Source organism: Lissotriton helveticus, chromosome 6 (genome assembly GCF_964261635.1).
Source record: "Lissotriton helveticus chromosome 6, aLisHel1.1, whole genome shotgun sequence".
Classification (NCBI taxonomy): Eukaryota; Metazoa; Chordata; class Amphibia; order Caudata; family Salamandridae; genus Lissotriton; species Lissotriton helveticus.
In genome coordinates, this window is record NC_136067.1 from 158,672,425 (window position 1) to 158,692,992 (window position 20,568).

The 20,568-nt window shown below is 49.6% G+C and overlaps 1 protein-coding gene and 1 long non-coding RNA gene across 2 annotated transcripts in view; one reads left to right on the forward strand and one right to left on the reverse strand.

Annotated features, from left to right (window-relative positions):
• The window catches only part of LOC144762371 (epoxide hydrolase 1-like), a 197,777-nt gene that overhangs the window by 133,424 nt on the left and 43,785 nt on the right, over positions 1–20,568 (reverse strand). The gene's annotated exons all lie outside the window — the stretch shown is intronic.
• The window catches only part of LOC144762372 (uncharacterized), a 105,757-nt gene that overhangs the window by 26,388 nt on the left and 58,801 nt on the right, over positions 1–20,568 (forward strand). Inside the window, exon 2 of the long non-coding RNA XR_013596082.1 lies at positions 7,668–7,804. This is a non-coding gene — a long non-coding RNA (uncharacterized LOC144762372). The remainder of the gene's footprint in view (positions 1–7,667; positions 7,805–20,568) is intronic.

Sequence of the window (20,568 nt, forward strand, 5' to 3'; positions counted from 1 at the left end):
GATACGAGGGATCACCAAACGCGCCTTGTCCGAAGAACTCAGACATCTTGAAGGAAGGTATAGATTTAGTTGAGAAGACAAATAAGTGGGCAGAGACTTGTGAAGTGCTTTGTGTGTCAGACAGAGTTTAAAGATAACACCCTTCCTAATAGGCAGCCAATGAAGCTTTCTAAGGATCGGGGTGGAAAATGAGCGAGAGGGAAGATTACAAATTAGCCGAGCTGAAGTGTTGTGGACCACCTGAAGTTCGACAGCAAAGTGTCATTTATGGAGGTCAGCAGGGTGTTCCCATAATCCTGGCGACTGGTGATGAGAGCCAAGACAAGAGTCTTCCTAGCAGTATCAGGAAGCCACGGAAGGGCTTTTTTTTTTTTAAAGCAGATGCAACAAGTGGCGCTAACTTGATCTTTCATGGAAAGAGATGGATCCAACTTCACACCAAGAGTTTTTACTACCCGCTCAGGTGCAAGGGCCGAGCAGAGTTGTGTGGGCCAAAATCGGCTGCCCATAAATTGGTTACTTTGTCAAATAGCATGATCTCGGTCTTGTTGCTGTTTAATTGGAGACAGTTGTTACTCACCCAAACAGCGACTTCCATCGTGAAGTTTGCAAATGTACACTTTACCTTGTCAGGAAAAGGACTGAAGGAGAATAGTAGTTGAGTATCATCTGCATATGATACGATCTCCACACTGCAGGCTCCAATGATTCGGGCTAATGGCGCCACAAATAGAGGTTAAACATAGTAGGGCTCGGCACAATTCCTGGGGTACTCCCTTGTCCATATGCATCAGTCGAGACTTGAAACCATAGAGACTTAGGACTAAAAACATTGATATTAATACCGTGAAGTGTGACGGTAATTACCAAGAATGCTGTAATATAGACGGGCACTGAAATACCCATATACAGTTACCGGATATCAGTGGCGGCTCCTCTGCAATGGCGGATGAGATTCGCCTCACTGCCTGCCGCAGAGCCTCATTTTATTTTTCATTTGCCAGCTCTGAGACAGCTTGTGCATGGAGCGGCGGGGCATGGGAGGAGTGCTTTTGCAAAGTATGCATATGTGTTTGGCTGACCGTCTCAGGCCAATCAAAACACACATGGCACTTTGGTATCCAGCCGGGCTGGAGAAACCCCACAAACTCCCTGACCAGAGCAGAGCGTCTTTCCTGCCCGCTTAGGCCAATCCCCGCGCTGGCCTGCAGCATGAAGATTGGATGGGAGTCTGTCCCAAGGGCTGCTGGGACTGGGACCAGGAAGAAGCCGGCAGTAGCAACGCGAGAGGTGGAGTCAGGTACGTTTTTTAAAAATTATTATTTTTCTTCCTTCCCTCCCCCCACCCTGCTCTCCCCGCCCACCCCACCACCCTTTGTTAGTGGCAGGCACCACTGCTGGATATTTTACAGCTCCTCTCACCCTGTTGGGCAATTTTGAAACGAGGAGGAAAACCATGAAAAATGATGCTTTGCAAAGAACAGTATGTACAGTTTCGTTTCAGAAAAATTAGTGGGAATATTTGCTGTGCAAAATAATAGGTTTTATAATTACGTCGCAGCATCCTTTTATGAGCACTTCCAGGTCAAAGGTTATAACCATAAGCTGGTCACAGAGCCAAACATGTCCTCTGATCTCAACTATCAGTAAAAATGTATCTATTATTGCCTCACAGTCTGAGAAATGGGCTTATATTTTGTCATTTTGAGCCAATAAGAACCCTTTTTGGCTCAGAGACCACATCCAGGCCTATCTCAGTCTGGCATCTCTGCATCACACCCCCCTCCACCTGCTCAGCCTATTCCAGCCAGCCTGTACCTAAATAATCTGATCCAAGCAGTCCAATGCAATAACTCCTAGAATTGGAAAGTCCCACTGCGGTGACCTCATAAAATAAATGTTCTACTGTAGCGTGAAAGCCACCCTTTTAAGGGATGCGTGTGTTAAAAACGATAAACAAAGCTGCGTTTGTCTCTCTTTTGGTTCGCTCTGCTCTCGGAAAGAGGTTTCATCATTTGTTTTTCCAGTCAGAATGAGGCAGCCCAACATTACAACATGGCGCCCAAAGCTGCTTTCTCCACAGTCGGCAGGAAGGGAGGGGAAATGCAGCGAGCAGCTCTGGCGGCAACGGCAAATAAACGTTCAAACAAAAAGCGAACACCACAGAGGTAGACAGGCCCTCGAAGCCCACATTCAGCATCAGACCTAAGAATGTCAGTGACGTACTGGAATATTCGGGAAGCTCACCACAGTTCGCACGAGAATTGTGGAGGCATCATTATGTAGGACAGTGCAGGTACACTCACGAGCCCTGGAATGCAGGCAAATGATGATTGCAATCTTGTGGCAGTTATAAACTAGATTTAATGACTGCACAAACCAAGTTGAAACATTAAGAACATGCAGAAACAAATTCAATAGTTCTGGCTTTTAATCTATATTTGGAAGCTTGACTGTGAGGATGATAATGGAGTGGGAGAAGGAAACCGGGCCGAACATGATACGAAATGGGCAGTGGAATCTTAGTTCTGCATGTAGCATGATTCATTGCAAATTAAATTGTGTTTGATTTGCGCAGGTGCATTGCGTCGCTGCAAATTAGTACCTATGTAGTCCGCAGTAGTGAAGCGGGCTCCTAATGACAATTTTGGGCCCTTGTACTTATTAGATCTTGCCTGCCACACTGCGTAAGCGGACTTGCTGCAAAAAATCAATTAAGAACTTACAGTGGGCTTAAAGCCCCTGCACTGCTTACAACCATTTGACTTAATTGTTGTTTTAATTGCGTGCCTCTTATTCCATGGATTGCCTTTCTCTTCTTGTATTTTACCTCCCTAGGAGTAGTCTCTATACCACCCTTCTGATTGGCTGACTCGTATCCTTCCATCACTTACTTTTAAAGAACTCATTTTTAAGTCTTGCCCAAATAGTGCGCATGCACTGTTGCTTGCAAGCAGTATTGTTTACTACAAGGGTCTTGGAGCCCTCCCATTGCTTACCATTTGTAGGCCTCACTGTCACTCTTATTTGCTGCCTCCTAATTGGCCAGTGTGTGCTAGCTTTACTTCCTCTTCTTTTGTGTGGAGCATGGGCCAAATACTGATTGTTTCATTTTGATCAGTGTCCGACTGCTTGAGCTGCGATAAAGCAACTATGTTTCTTTCTTCTTCCTTGTTGTCCTGGTTGCTCTTCCCTCCAACGTCCTTGTTGTCCGTGTTGCTTCTTCCCTCCAACGTCCTTGTTGTCCGTGTTGCTTCTTCCCTCCATCATCCTTGAGTCCAAGTTGCTCTCTGTCTCCCACCCCCTTTGTCAGTGCTGCATCTTCCTACCTCCCCCCCACCAGTTGTAGTGTTGTTTCTTTCCTGTCTAATGGCACGCAATCAATTTATCAACGTATGAATGTGAAATCCTTTAGTTGGCCTAGTGTGTTGAGAAACTGAGGAACTGCAGGCCTTACACAGATGTAAGCAGCCTATTTGGTACATTTATACAGGTTACAATTACGAAATATGCGTTAGTAACATGTTATTATAGTAACTTGGAATATTCTTACCAGATTTGTAAGAAATCAGAGCCTGGTTGGTTAACAACGCTGCAAAGAGCACCCTGAAGGATATACATTACTATTTAGTGTCATTGCGCGGAAACAGAGAGGACTTGCATGTTTGAGAGTTTTTACTCATAAGCATGCTGGCTGTACAAGGGCGCGCAATCCAGCATTCAAGTTTTTGATGTTATTTGGTGCAAGGCAAAGCTGCTCTTGAGACATTGTTTCTTTCAGAATCTGTAGGTTGGAGACTGTTTGTCCTGTTCTTTCTTTATCTGCAGCTGTTCACATTCCTTTGATATGCTGTTGTGTAAGGTGGATCGTTGTTGAAGCCAGTTCCTAGGCAGTATTTCTTACAGCAGTGCCGTACCGGTGACAAGATTTTAAGTGCGTTTCTAATAAAGTGTTACTTTCTTTTTCATGCTATTGCATTTCTGACTTTTAAGTCGCTTCCATCTGATATAGTGCAAAAGCTTGAGTGCTTTTATTTTATTTACTTTCAGTCGCACTGCTGTATAAAATGGCTAAAAGACAGTGACAAAGCGCAGAGCTCTTACATAGGCAAGACCTCTTGGCTTTGCCAATTCTTGGCCTTTTTGGCTAAGTACGCCATAAGAGTGCATGTGCTTTCCAGCTCTCTCCCTTGTGTGCTTCTAGACTTGCCAAATACCCACCCTGTGGTCCGTGTTGCTCTCTCTCTCTCTCGTGTGCTCCCCCCTCTCAAGTCCCCCCGCACTGTGTTGCTACGTCCCAAATGTACTTCTTCCCGGCCCATGTTGTACTCTGATCATATACTGCCCTCTCACTCTCAAGTGTATCTCCCCCACCAAACCCCCCTTCCCCCGCACTCTGTTGTTGTCTCCCCTTCATGTGTCGTCCCTCCGCAGCCTGTGATGTGCTCTCCCTCATACACTGCTTTGTCCGTCCTCCTTCATCTGGCCTTTCCGTTGGCCCTCACAGGCCCTCGGTCCTTTTTTATTTTCATTTTGTGCTTTTGCATGGAAAATATATATTTTTATTTACCAATAAAAGCCATGAAAGATGGAACTGCCTGCCATCTTGGATCACTAAATAAAACAAGTGGGCGTCTATGTCATTCTGTAGTCACGCGTGGCACGGCCAGCAACAGTAGTCGTTTCATTGCACCTTTTTCCCCTGCTTCTGTTTTTTGCTGATGCTGTGTAGAATAGAGAAAAAATATTTTGCTTGTTGCTACTGCTGTACAGTCTTTGTGTAGCGACGGCGAAGGAGGCTGGAGACGGAATGAGTAGAATCCAGGAGTTTCTTTTATTTGCAGGATACCAATAAGATACAAAGTATAAGGACCCACAGCTGAAGGAACTGCTCCGAGCGAAGTTCAAGAATAGAATGAATCTCTCAGAGGGAAAGATTCTAGAAGGTTGAACAGAAAGAAAGGAATTGAAAGAATTAAAGGACAACCGACAGACAGAGGTGGGGAAATTAGGATATTACACTTTGCAAACCGCAATGGCAATGCAAATCGGTCCAAAGGGCAAGACCCATTGGCTTTACCAATGCTTGTTTTTGGTTCTTACTAAATAAGCACCAAGGATATCATGTTATTTCAAGCCAAACATTAGGCACAACCCTAGGTCTGGATAAAACTCTAATTGAATTCTTTGAGGCTCACACAGAGATATGGGGTCCCTATTGATACTGCTTGAGACGGTCACCAGTTATGGAAATCCTTACAATGAATTTCAAAAATTACCTTTACGCCTCCCCTGTAGCCACCATTGTTGAAAGATACGGCATCCAACTGGTATCTTACGCCGACGACACACAACTGGTCATCTCTCTATCACGGGCACCCGAAATTGCGGCACTCAACTTCAGTGCCTGCATGCAGGAGCTTGCCTCCTGGATGTCTAACAACTGCCTGAAGTTGAACGGCTCCAAAACGGAAGTGCTTGTGATGGGGGGGGGCCCCTCTGTGTGGACCTCGGCATGGTGGCCGGACTGCCTCGGTCCTGTTCCCGTACCAGGTCAACAGGCTAAGAACCTTGGGGTTCTATTTGATTCTGACCTGTCTTTTACCCCTCAAGTTAACAGGGTGGTTGGCATCTGTTTCGGGATACTTAAAAGCCTACGCAAAGTTCTTGATATGCTTCCAGTGGGTGCCAGACAAACGCTTGTGCATGCCTTGGTCACATCGAGACTTGATTATGCCAACCTACTCTACTTAGGTATTACGGCCAAAAATCTTAATCGTCTCCAGGTATTGCAAAATGCCACAGCCCGCCTGGTGCTGAGGCTTCCCAGGAGAGCACCATCCAAAGCTGCGCTAAAGTCCCTCCACTGGCTTCCAATCCGTGAAAGGATTACTTTTAAAGCCTTAGGCATGTGTCATCGCATCTTTGGAGGTAGAGCACCCAGCCCTCTGAACAGCCTCATCACCCTTTACAGACCAGAGCGAATGCTCCGATCCTCGGGCACGGGTCTGGCTGTTGTCCCCAAAATACACAAAGCCCGAATGGGGGGCAGATCATTCAGGCTCCTAGCAGCCAAGAACTGGAATATGCTGCCCTCCGAACTACGGCTTGAACCCTCGGAAACCAAATTCCGTAAAGCCCTTAAGACCCATCTCTTCCGCCAAGCACTGCTGTAAACTCTCGTCTTCTTACCTGTAGACTCTTAGCGCGGGGACACGCCGGTGCGCGTAACCATGCTCTCTATAAATTTCCTAAATGAAATGAAAAAGGTAGAAGGTCCCCTATTTTACTGGGGTGTGAAGTTTAATGAAAACTATTTGTTCATTTTTGCTCTCAGCAAGTCTGGTTTCAAATATGGAGGACCAGCGACAGCACCTATCCTGGATGTTTATGCAGCCGAAGTCTGATGTGTTGTTCTTTACGGGGCAGAAACCTGGGGTCTGGAAAAATAAGCTAATTAAGGGGTACAGAACCACATCCTTATGAGTTACCTCAATTTGTCATCTAGCATCCTCATTGTCTACTTTCACTTTAATCTGGGTCTTGTTTGTGAGGAAGAAGTCCACTTAATTCCTATCTTCTTTTGGTTTAGATAAAGGGATTAGCCAGCAAGTTATAGGAAAGCTGCAAAGGATATACTCTGCATAAAACTGGCAGCTTTTCTACCCTGGTTCTCTCATATCTTGCACAACCATAGCAGTGCTAAGCCTTGAAAATACCAGCAGAACCAAAGGAGTATTACTTAACAGGATATTCTGCCCAAAAATCTAATGTTGAACATAGGTCCGGTTTAAACATTCCAAAAATGGTTGACAGACCTGTGCTTTTTTAGGTCTAGGTATTGTTACCGCAGCTGTCAACCAGACCTACTCCTTACAATATACAACGTTTGGGATTTGAGTTTGGCCCTTTCAATCATTGGCTCTCTTTGATGAGCTATTTTCAGCATTAGGCTTGAGACTATGTCAATTAATTCTGGTCTCAGCCCAGTAGATTGTTCACTTATCAGATAACGCTAGTTTAGAGGTATCGGACCCCAGCAAGGGACTACTTTATAACGTTCTCTCTGCTTCTGCCGGCTCCCTTCGGTGTGGTGTGTCTTGGTCTCAATGGCTAATGCTGCTTGTGTTAGCACAGTAAAACCAGACCTAATGGCTTTCCCATTGCTGGTTACCCAAACTGGAAGATGATGTATTTGGGATAAAAACCTTTGTGGCAATGTTATTTTACATTAAATGTCATTTAGATGGTTTATCTTTGGATAACTATAGCTCCCCAATAGGTTAGTTTGACAAGATCATCTGCTATGGCATTTAACACTGGGGGAAGAGGGGGGGGGGGGGGGGGGGGAAAGAGTCCTCCTTTCACTCTGGAATATTTAGAAAAACACAGAAAAAAACGTGCAGATTTTTTTTCCTGGGTTGACAGTCGTTTCATATGTGTGGTGCTCCCTGATATGTACTGCAATAATGAACATGAATTTAACCTTTCTTGTTGTGTTAACTAGAATTATCCTCTTTTTAGAATGATCTCGAAGGGCCTGGTTAATCGCCTTAACTTACACATTAAAAAAAAATTACACTTATGATTAGGTTTACTACGTAACGCTATTCACAAACTCAAACTGCACGTTTGTAGTAACTTACACTTTTTTTTTGTAAATCCAGCACTACACAGGGACAACCACAACTGTTGCAACACCTTCCCATAGAAAATAATGGATGCAGGGACTTACTACAAGAGCGCAAGTTACTACAAAAGTGCAGTTTGTGGCTACCAAAACGGAGTAAACTTACACAAAATGGTAAGTTACTACAAAAGAGAAGTTTGTGAATATTGCTTTGTAGTACGTTTTGTAGTGCTATAAAATGCACTACACAGTACAGTTTGCTAATAAGGCCCTCGGCATTAATTCCGATGGTGATCCTAATGTTTATATTCTAAAATGTTCCTTTCTTAACTGCGGGTCTGTAAATGAATAGTATGTTTTGTGGGTTATCAAGCCGCAATAGACTTCTTTTGACCGACTCGCTGACTCCTAGCCACAACTAGCGCCCCAAAGTTCAATAACCATGCTGGGACCTGTATTTTAACCTTTCTAATTAAAAAGGTATGCACCTACCATTTCCAGGACTGCGGCTCATTGGACTGATGTATTAATGATAAGGACCTGTGTTTGACGCTGTACTCACAGGTTCAGATACACGAGTATCCTCCCAGGCTTTCATCCTCATGAGCTTGATAAAATGAGTGCCAGTGATTTGGGGAGCACTAAACATTGTTATTGACTCCTAGGCACCCACAGGTGAATGCATGCTGTAGCTCCCAGGATGGTACTTTCCAGCCTGGAGTACTCACAACGGAGGCACACTGAGGTGTGAGCTTTCTGCACCTGGCTGTCATCAGCAACTGAAGAGTGATCTGGGGAAAGATAGAGGGCAGGCCTCACCTCAGGGATTCAACAGCTGAGACTGTAGTCCCACCCTTCATCCCCACCATGCTACAGAAAGATGAATCAGCCTCTCCTCTCAGCAAAAGGGTGATTTGAACTTCTAAAGGTACCTTGTTCCTTTTGTACCCACTCCAATGGCTAGGTCTCCTCCCTACAGCTTCAGCCATGTCAGCAATACACTTCCACTGCCTCGGAAAACAACCCTCACCTTGTGCACAAGACCAGGCCGGGGCGTCCAAAACAGAACCCACAGGGCTGGATTACTCCGGCTCACCCATACACACAGTGCGTGTACCATGCAGATTCCATGCACAAATATGCACAACATACAAAAGGACCCCACCGCTAACATCCCAAGTGTATCTCCGGCTGTGATGAATAATCCGCCTCCAATGAGATAGGGTAACAGGAGGTGCAAATCCATGGGCTCCAAGAATGTCTCAGACAGTGCCTATAGTAGTTGCATCGGTACCCTTGCCCCACAACCCTCCACCCAAATAATACACAGACAAGTATGTTTGGGAATAAAAAGTTGCAGGTTTATTTGTGATACAAATAACAGAGCGGGTTAACTGACAGGCGACCCCTCCACCCCGCAACCCCTTGTTGCAGGGCGCCTGAAGTAGAGCCAAAGAAGCAGACACTAGTGGCCCCTGGCCACGTGTCGACCGGGGAGGCAAGCCTCCCCCCGGTGGACCTATCGTCCACCTGCCCCGCCCACCTCTGAACAAGGGAGAGTCAACTCACACCTTGCCCAGCTAGGAGGGGCGTTATTGCAAACCCCCGGTTGTTCAGGTTACAACCGCCCTAAGGACTAACGGGGTGCCGTTGAACCAAGTCCCCAAGAAGGGCCCCTTGGCTATGTATGACTCAGTGTGGTGCCTCTCGCACTGCGGCTTCAGGTCCTGTTCCTGCGCCTGTCCTGTATGGGGGTCGCCATGTAACTCCTCCTGCAACCTGGAAGACAAAAACAACATTTCTATTGCCCCCTCCCCACTTCCCCCCCTTCCATCGGGTGAGCGGTAGGGAGGGGAATGAGCTTGCGGGCCTCGCGTCCGGCGTTGTGGGGGGGAAGAGGGGGAGCGGAGGGGGCTCAGGGCCTAAGGTTGGGCTGGCGAGGACAGCCGGGAGCGGCCAGCGGGGACAGGAGCAGCAGCAAAGAGGGCGCCAAGGGGCGAGCGCGCCCCATATAGTCAGGCAGGAAAAGGGGGGTGGCCTGGATATCCGGCCCCACCCACCCACCCTCCCCAAGGCGGGCCCGCGGTTCCCTGCGCACTACTACGGGGTTTGCCCTCCTATGGGGTCCCCTGCAGGGACCGCGGGCCTCCCGCATAGTAGTTGCATCGGTACCCTTGCCCCACAACCCTCCACCCAAATAATACTCAGACAAGTATGTTTGGGAATAAAAAGTTGCAGGTTTATTTGTGATACAAATAACAGAGCGGGTTAACTGACAGGCGACCCCTCCACCCCGCAACCCCTTGTTGCAGGGCGCCTGAAGTAGAGCCAAAGAAGCAGACACTAGTGGCCCCTGGCCACGTGTCGACCGGGGAGGCAAGCCTCCCCCCGGTGGACCTATCGTCCACCTGCCCCGCCCACCTCTGAACAAGGGAGAGTCAACTCACACCTTGCCCAGCTAGGAGGGGCGTTATTAGCAAACCCCCGGTTGTTCAGGTTACAACCGCCCTAAGGACTAACGGGGTGCCGTTGAACCAAGTCCCCAAGAAGGGCCCCTTGGCTATGTATGACTCAGTGTGGTGCCTCTCGCACTGCGGCTTCAGGTCCTGTTCCTGCGCCTGTCCTGTATGGGGGTCGCCTTCTCTTTTTCCACAGCCCTGGGCGTGGCACCCGCTGCGCCCAGAGCCCCCACTACCTAGCCCTTAGGTCCCTCTCTACCTACATCCAGCTCTTTCTAGCGCTTCCCCCAAATCTAATAGGAAAATCGCCATCCCCACTTTGGACAAGTGAACCCCATCGGATTCCCAGCAACCAATGGACTTGGCATGCAGCAGGCCATGCCGGATGAAACCTATGCCTCTTTGTTCGCTAAATTTGCGCATTGCCGCGTTTACGCGCCTGCGTGATATTTCCAGTGCTTCCCGTGATACTGCCCCATGCCAGATTGGTCTGGGGGAAATCTCTGACCAGTAGATGCTGCACTGTCCTAGCTCGCCACTCAGGGTGCTCAAGTCTTTCCTCATTATGTCTAACAGACGCCTTTTGCCTAATGAGACCAGGTCGTTCCCCCCCAGGTGTACCACTAGAATGCTCGGCCTCCGCTTGTGCTCCTTCACTAATCTACGCAGCGTCCCTAGCAGTGCAACCCAGTGCATCCCAGGGAAGCCGAACCATGATATCTCGGTGTTGGTGAGCCCGTGCCTCCATGTGGTAGCATTCACCCATCTCGCCATTCTCGTGACATAGGAGTGCCCCAACACCCACACCTCTTTCCCTGCAATAAAACACAGTGTGTTGAAAATTGTATTTTATTGACATACTTCAAAAAGGCATTGTATTGGCAACACACACCACGTGGCTCCAAATTGTGAACCACCATATTACTTAAGGCATGATTATTGATATTTACATTATTTACATTATGTCGCATTATTAACCACCTGTCTGCTCACCGGGTGTATCACATTCAGTGGTCGGACATACCTCCTGTAGCAGTTGGAGTCCCAGCGACCCACTTTTTTAATCCTTTCATCAGGGAGGCCTGCCCTGAAGGCCGTTGTGGCCGCGCCTATCCTAAATGAATGTGTGCTAAACTTTGCCCCTTCAATTATGTATCCCGCCAAGAACAAGCACCCTTGCATCACGTTGTCCACTTGATACTTGGTGACTGGGGAGCAATCAGAGTGTATGAGTAGCAGGCCCTCTGACTGAGGGCGGAGCGGAAGGAACGCGGCCAGCAGAGCCACTGGGCAGTCACTGTCATTCCCCAGGCGCTGCAAAGTGATGGTCCTGCCCTTGCCTGTTTGGTCTGTCTTGGAGGAATGCAGGAATATCTCAACTGACTCTGCTGTAGCGCGGGTGCTCCTAAACGAGATGGCCCTGGAGTTGGACTCTTTTTTCGACCGTGCCACCAGTTCGCTGATCCTAAATGCACCGAAGAATGCTAGACTAAACGTTAATGCAAAGAGGGCTGCCTCATAGGTGGAGCTCGTAACTGCCGGCAAGGCATCTATCATGCTTTTCAGGGTGTCGTAGTCAATGGGGGCCCTCTGGTCTGCCAGTGTGGGCATGACCCTAGCCCAGCCCTTGAGTGCCGCCCTGGTTGTGAACTCCGTCGTGGGGTCCTTCTGACCTGACAGGCGAGCGTGGTGCCCGATGGCGGACAAGTGCCCGGCCATCCAGGAGTGGCTCTTCCCTTCATCTTTCGCCCAGACCATGAACGCTTGCACTTTCTTGCACTGCCTAAATTCATCCCGCTCCCAAGGGCCCATGGCTTCACAGAATGTCCTCACGCATGTTTGGTATCTCCTCATCGTGCTAGGTGCTACTGACATCTCGCCTAGCTCCCTGATGCGCTGCGCCACCGCAGCAGGAGCCATAGTCGAGCCGGGAAAGGCGTCATCTCTTCCCTCGCCCTGGGCCACGCCTCTCGGAACCGCTGCCAATGGAAACGGGAAAGTGCGTCAGCAGCCGTGTTTAATGCTCCCGGGATGTGCTTAGCCTTGCATTCTACATTGTTATATAAACAAACTTTGACCAGTTCCCTTAATAGACATAACACAAGTGCACATGATGCTGACTGGGTATTGATGGCTTGGACTACCGCCATATTATCGGACCATAAGACCACTCTCTTTGCAGACAGTAAGGCCGGCCAGAGGTGGAAAGCCACCACAATCGGGAAAAGTTCTAAGACCGTTATGTTGGAGGTGATCTTCTTCTTCCTCCAAGCATTAGGCCACCCTGCTGCGCACCAATCTCTGTCCAGAATTGCCCCAAAGCCATCCCTTCCTGACGCGTCAGTAAACAACGTCAGTTCCTGGCTGCTAGTCCAGGGTTCCCTCCATATCACTGATCCATTGAAGTGCCCGAGGAACTCCCCCCACACCTTAAGATCCTCCTTGACCCCAAAACTCAACTGCACCTGGTGGTGCCTGCGCTTGATCTTTGCTGCCGTCCTCGCCAACCTGCGCGCGAAGGCCCTGCCCGCGGGAATCACCTTTGTAGCGAAGCTGAGCCTCCCGTGCAGGCTCTGGATGTCATCTAGTGATACCTTGTCCTGCCCTAGCACCTGCTCAATTTGTGCCGCTAGCTCTGTGACCTTATCTGCCGGAAGCCTGGCCTCGCCTGATAGCGTGTCAATTTCTATCCCCAGGAACACTAATGCCTGCGCTGGACCCACGGTCTTCCCTGGCGCCAGGGGCACTCCTAGGTACCTTGTCATACTCTGGAATTTTTCCAATGCCTCTGCGCAGTCCTTTGACTCCGCACCGCCTACGAACAGGAAGTCATCCAAGTAATGGGTGACGCCTAGTACACCTTCCACGCTTTGCAGTACCCATTGTAAGAACGTGCTGAAGGCCTCAAAGAAAGCACAGGAAATGGAGCAACCCATGGGCATGCATCTGTCGTAATAGTACTCGTTGCCCACCCGGAACCCCAGTAAGTTCTGGCTGCAGGGGTGTACAGGCAGGAGCCGGAACGCAGACTCAATATCAGCCTTTGCTAGCCAGGCCCCTTTCCCGGCCCTGCGCACGAGGTCCATGGCCACATCGAATGAACAATATGAGACAGAGCATACCCCTTCTTCCAGGTTGTGATTAATTGACTCCCCTTCTGGGTATGACAGGTGGTGTATCAGCCTGAAGGCTCCTGGCTCTTTCTTTGGAACTATTCCCAGTGGAGATACCACGAAGTTCTCTAGTGGAGGTAGCGGGAAAGGGCCAGCAACCCTCCCCAGCTCCAGTTCCTTCCTTTCGCTCTTACTACCCCCGGGTTGTCCCTGGCCGACTTCAAGTTGTCCGCGTCCCTGGCAGCTGGGGGTCCTACATGTGGGATAATGAAACCTTCTGCAAAGCCCCCCAAGAGCAATCTCCCATCAATTTTGTTGGGGTATCTGTTCAGCAATGGCATCATTCTTTCCAATTTAATCGAGAAGGGCCCTTTCACAGCGCTTAACACTGGTGTAACTAGCGGACATACAAGGGCTGCGCCTGCCGCGGGTGCTTCGCTAAGTCGCAGAATGCCTAGCGGGGGGGGTGAGGGGGAACAAAGGGTACCGGGGGGGGGGGGGTTGGACGCGCTGAAGATGGGAGGGAGTTACTTGTACTGTCCACCCCTGCCCCCGTGGTGATTGCCTGGTCTTTGTCCTTTATTGGACCTACAAGACCCCGCCTGATGCTGTCCCCCGCAATTGCTACACGTGTGCGTGAATCTACAGGAACTCCCCCAATGGCAATGTCCACTATTGAACAGTCTACATGACCCAGTGGAAGACCCCGTGGATGTTCCTGATGGAGGTTTCCCGCTTCCCCTCTTCTGACCTCTCCCCCTGTGGCCCCCTCGAAAGGGCGGCATCTTATGCTCTTGCTGGGTTGTGGAGCTAGTCTTGTCGTTGGGTGACGCCTGGCTTTCCTGTGTCTTACTGTTAGTCGTCACCCCTTGGAGCGCCCTAGACCCCATATGGTCCATCCACAACTGGACCTCTTTATGGTCCCAACGCATGTTCGGGGATCTAGACATCTTTTTTCTGAATTCCCTATCATACTCCAACCAGCCTACACCTCCCCACTTTTTTGCCTCGTTGTGTATGAGCCTCCCATACTGTACCAGTGCTGGACCTTGTTCGCTAAACTTTTCCATAATGACCGATGACAGGATAGCAAAGGCTTCCAACCAATTATCAATACTCTTTTCTGGCCAAGGCTGGTATCTCACCTTTTTCTCATCCTCTTTTGCCCCAGCCTTGCGTGCATCTGCACCCTGCTGACCCAGCATCAGTAAAGAGAAGATATCTAAAAATTCTCGCCTCCACATTAACTCCTTTGCTGCCTGTGGTACTTCCCAGGACAGACAAGAGCGCCCTGATAGTAAGGGGGCATCAAATTGAACATCGTCCTCGCCTGGCAGCGCTGGGGAGGGGGGTGTTGGCGTGGGGTCAGGTATCACTGTGTCAGGAGGGGAAGCTGGCGCCGCTGGGGGAGGGGCTATCGAGTCTGGTGCCTGCGGTGGCAGGGGTGCCGGCACCGCCGTAGTTGCTGGCGTGACTAGCGGACCCCGGGCGTCAACTGGGTGTGTCGGATATGCCGGTGGTGCGCTGGGTGGGCCGGTGCCTTCTCGCCCCCTCCCAGTCTCACCTGATGTAATGTGTTTAACACCGGCTCCCCACACATTGGCTGGTAGAACTCCCCCCCCCGCTAGGTCCAGACCTCACACTTTCCCTCATTTCTTTCATGAATATCTCCAGTGTGGACATCATCTTACCCAGATCACTTCTGGTAGCATACTCCGCCACCGGGGGGATGTTAACTGGCAAGCTCGAAGGGCCAGGGGACTCCTGGGCCCTGGATGACGCATAGGAAGCGGCCGGTACGTCATGCACAACAGCTACTGCCGTGCTAACAGTGGCCTTCTTTTTAGGCGGTGGCGGGAAGTCTTTATTCGTGGGCACTTTAGCTCTTTTGGACGCCCTCACGTGTCCTGTACTATTGTTATCCTCATCTTCCACCACAATAATGTCACTGTTCACACTTGAATTCACCGGGTTAACCTTCAGTAAATTGGTGGCCCACGCCACCCCATTCGTCTCGACTAACTGGAGAAAAATCGCCGCGTGCGCCGCCTGCGCCTCGGTGACGGCCGTCCCTGCTCCTGACATCGTGCCGCTTTCTGAAAGAAAAAACGTCGTGACTAATGGGCCTGACCTCTATGATTTGGCCAGCTGGGTTTTTTCCCCGGTCCAAACACACTCAAGCCCCTGCGAAGTAACAGTGAGCCACCTTAACCTTCGACATTACGCTCTATCACTTTCCAATACTTACTTCGAGTTAGCCTTAGTAACCGAGGCGAGGGCACGCTGTTCCTTGACTGCGACGCAACGAATCGATACCTGCCAAGTGTCCTGGCCCTGTAAATATCGATATAAACATTCATGTTAGCCCCAACTGTTTGAACTGGGAGCTTGTCGACCTGAATAGAGCACCGATCCCGGCCGTGCCACCGTCACGCACAACTAAGACTAGGAGGACCGGACAATGAACACCGGCCCCCTAGGATGCATAACCCTCCCCCTACATGGCCAGCCCCCCATGACGCTCTTACCTTCCGCTTTTGGGAGGGGGTGGGGGCGTTCACTGTACTCCCGTCACGCTTTGTCCCGATCCTTAAAGTGCCTGGAATTGGGGGAAACGCAATTACAACATGCCGCAGTATAACAAGTCTTCCTGACATTCCCCCCCCTTTCCAGTACACATATTGATTAACTAACTTTGAGTGTACCATTCGCCACTATTATATTTTCCACCGTGGCAACTACTGGCGCATCCGCATGACCCGTGACCTCTCCCTAAGGTAGGATGTGACTTATTTAACCTTACGCGCAGTGCTAGCGTAACTCCTGCTGCACACAGCTTGTGTAGCCACCGACCCCATGTGCCCTACACTGCCGCTAATCACTGCTGCTGTTGTTCACCATCGGCGCTAGCTTGTAACCAGATCACAAGCCAGGTTGTGCGGGGGGGGGGGGGGGGGGGGGGATGTGATTGATCGCGCTTGAAAGGGGCGGCCGGTGCTTGCACGCCCTGCACTGTAATTAGTGTGACCGTCAGCGCTAGACCCGACCGGGTCGTGCAGGGGTGACGGCGCATGAGAAGGCGCCCGACCGCGGCTGGGTCCTGCGTGGGTTTGTGGCGCATGAGGCGCTGCTAGTGCGCGCTGCAATCAGGCGGCTACTCAAGTTGCCATGATGCCGCCCTGCTACACGTCTAACTGTAAAGCGGCTAAACTTTATGACTCAAAGCGGCCTGGGCGCATGAGGGGTGTTGGGCTGAAAACGGCCGCTGTATTCAGCGGCACTGGCACTCTGTTGACCAGCCTGTCGTTCGCGCCCCCCACGACGATGACGCCTTACAGCGGCGTATTTCCCAGCCGCGTGCCGAGGGTGATGGCGGCCGCGTTCAGATAGGTAATGGCGGCCGCGTGCAGGGGTAATGGCCTGCAGAGTAATGGCAAGCCAATCTTCTAAATGCCCCACCCTAACATTGTAATTACCAATAAAGCGACGTCCTAACTTTCATGCCATTTAAACATATCAACGCACATCGCGTGGTTAATGGCGGCCGCGTGTAGGGGGTAATGGCGGCCGCGTGCCGGGGCGACCGCGTGCAGGGGTGATTGCCTGCAGAGGTTAATGGCAAGCCATATCTTTTAACCGCCCCACATTACTGCCTGTTATTCCCAGCAGAGCGCTGTCCTAACCTTGCCTGCGTGGGCAAGCCATATTTCCCAAAGGCCCAACGTTAAAGCAGTGATTGCCTTAAAGTTTTACCCTAACCTTTGCATGCAATTAGCCATTAAAAGTTTCAAGCGGTTGTCAATGGCGGCGGACCCACACGCCGATCCCCGCCACTGCTGCCCGTTTCTCCCCGTAATCGTGGACCTCATACACCATGGAGCGTGTGGACCTCGCATACAATGGAGCCACAACAGCCTGATCCCCGCCACTGCAGTCCCTTTTTCCGCCGAAATCGTGACATCACCTAATGGAGCGACTACGACTCAACTCCCGTTAATAACCATATCCCCGACGGCGGACCCACAAGCCGATCCCCGCCCCAGCATCACATTCTCCCGCCTCGCGCCACACCAACACTTCCGCGACCCTCAACACGTCGGCGCCATTGGCCCCCGCGCTGAAGACGCGTGCACGCTACCACACAAGAACATCGGGCCATGGGCTCCCCCATGTTAAACCACGCAGCCCTGTCGACTCGGCTATTACCGAGGACGGGGGCTCGGGGGGGAGGCCTTAAATGGTCCCTTACCTCAAGATTCGAATGAGCTTGCGGGCCTCGCGTCCGGCGTTGTGGGGGGGAAGAGGGGGAGCGGAGGGGGCTCCGGGCCTAAGGTTGGGCTGGCGAGGACAGCCGGGAGCGGCCAGCGGGGACAGGAGCAGCAGCAAAGAGGGCGCCAAGGGGCGAGCGCGCCCCATATAGTCAGGCAGGAAAAGGGGGGTGGCCTGGATGTCCGGCCCCGCCCACCCACCCTCCCCAAGGCGGGCCCGCGGTTCCCTGCGCACTACTACGGGGTTTGCCCTCCTATGGGGTCCCCTGCAGGGACCGCGGGCCTCCCGCAATAGCTCATTTTTAGTGAGTAAAACAATGTTTAGCGCATTACGTTTTAATAGCGAGGGAAGATTATTTAATGAAACGTTTTGTAACGAAGGAGTTTGCACTACCTTTCTTAGTGTAGTACCCAGACCCTGCACCAAGCTTGGGATACTCCAGACTATGTTTAAAAGGCTGCCGTAGACGTGCACACAGCAAGCTTGGGCTCAACATAATTCAATGATTTGCACACGTGTACTCACATTTTTAAGCACTCTGCCCTGTACACAGAGCACTATATAATGCTGCTTCTTTCTACAGTTTTATAGGCTCAGATTGCATGCCATCTCAGAACGCCCCACTGTACCCCTAAAACCCTGCATGAAACACTGACCTTGAATTACAACTCTCTATTGATCTATCTCTTTCTTTCTTCAGTGAACCTCTCCTTGCCTTCCATCCTCAGCAGACTCCTCTTTCTGAGTAAAGCCTGAATGCTTTAATCTCGATTATTGTATTTCTGCAAATTGCTCACACCTCACTTCATCAATATCAACTTCTCCTTCTTTAAAATCGCTATCACAACAACCTAACAACACCTAATCTCCTAGCCTATCTCGTGATCTCGCTAGCCATTTGCATGAACCCACATAGCCCCCACTAATGATTCCACCTAACTCCTATTAATTTAACCCACCACATAGAAACTCGAGAAAATGCATGGGGTGATTTGTTTTCCTTAACTGCACACGACTAATGCCAATAACCAACAATACTCACTGGACTAATCATACACAGTGGGTTTTGGGGAAGCGTACTACTCGCCGTAAAGGGCTTAAACGCCTTGTTAGAGTTGGTAAGCGCTACATGTAGATGCAATTACAATATAATACTAATCCCCAATAGGTTACATTTCTCAGGAGGCTTTCTGCTGTTGCCTGGGGAAAAAAAAGTAAGGGCCAACAGTAACCTTTTGAGAGGAGGCCAGTTCATAGCTATGTAAGGGTGACAAAAGACGTGTCCCAACCTGATTGTACTGTATAACCCAGCACCGATATGGGAACTTGGAGAAAGTTCATATGAGGGTATAAATTACCCAATTACAACTCAACTCTGTGGCATCGCATAGTAAACATAGACGTTTCGCATTTGCATGCGATATATTATACCAGCAAGGCCCTTTCTCGGTGGGTGTGGCCACTAGACGCCACAATTTACTGCTTTTCCAATTCTGGATACATCATAATTTTGAGGGGTGCTAGTATGATACCACAATTAAACTGAAGAAAGACTACACGTCCCAGGGTGCTCTGAATGTGAAATGCAGACCCAGGACTGGAACAAAGGAACAGTGTTTCCTGGAATCCTCTGGCTGTCTTTTCAAGTGTGTGCACATTTCTTTCACTGTACACAGGCACGCCTTTCTTTCACACTGAGACAAAGCTGCTGCTTGTTTTATTTCCATTGTGACAGGAATTCTGCCTGACACTTTGAGGACGTAACGCCTAATCCTGCCTGGCGTTCGCTGTGCCTCCAGGGCACATAGGTGCGGCTTGCAGCAGAGCGGCCATCTCTCAAAGGAGGTGTGTTAAGGAACAGGTAGCGCTGCTTGTCACTGAGAACCCATGCAATGCTGAAATACGGGTTGTTACAGGCTTCTGCGGGAGATTTGTGAGCTGTGTTTCGTGTACTCATAAATGTGTGGTATTCTTTACTGTCTGACTTTATAAACTTGAACTACAATATGATATTTACTGTTGGTCAGTGAATGCATTTGCAACAGAATTTACAATGCTGCTATGCTGTTTGCGGTCTAGGAAAAGTTTGATGCTGCTGTGGCGTTTCCTCATGAATGTGATATATATATATATATATATATATATATATATATATATATATATATATATATATATATATATATATACTGTAATATTGTCATCGAAAAACTAGAGAAGTAACAAGTACTAGAGAAGTTATTTCCCCTTCTGCTGTTTGATTTGTAATGCTGAGATTTGAAGTACAGGGTTCCAGTTCTAGAGCAATTAATGTTTGTGCACGCAATATGAAACTCGACACAGCAGACACATCATCCAAATGCAATAGATGTGATGGGGAAGGTCCTTAAAAATATCAGCTCTCCATGCCGAAACATCATCAGGAAAACCAAAGCAACCTTCTACATTAAAACCAGCCATGGACCCAGCAATAGAGGTACAGCACTCTTCACTGCTTCAGCCCACTCCAGAACTTCAACATAATTTTCCACAGACAACTGTAATGGGTTCAACCTCTTTCATGGTGAAAACATACAAGATCAGTATAAGCTTATTCAGAACACTGAGGCATCAATAGCCGGTTGACTAATCTGCCTGATTAACCCGCCCCATACTGCACCCAAATGAAGATACTGCCTACTCAACACTGATGAGTTGACCAGCTACCATAAGACCAGAAGCTAGAGTCAACAGAATCCCTTCCACCAGAGAGTCACTCAACATAGTCAGTGCTTCCCTCCTGCACGGCATCTTCCTCCACACACTCCACCCAGTCAGGTCTTTTATTAAAGAAAAGCCAGCCTTAATCCGAATAACCTCTCCAGCTTATGCCTAGTGACCAACCTCTCCTTGCACGGCGACATCATCAAGAAGTGGACGCAAACCAGCTGCATGAACCAATCAACTTAAGGAAGCTGGAGACCCTCCTCTTCAAGGAACATCCGGTCTAGAAGTAACTGTTTCAATTGATGACTCCCACACAAATATTGAGGTGAGAGATAGGCTTCGCCCCCCAAACAGTGCGAGATCGTAGTTGCTGTGAGTTTTAGTCATAAATAAA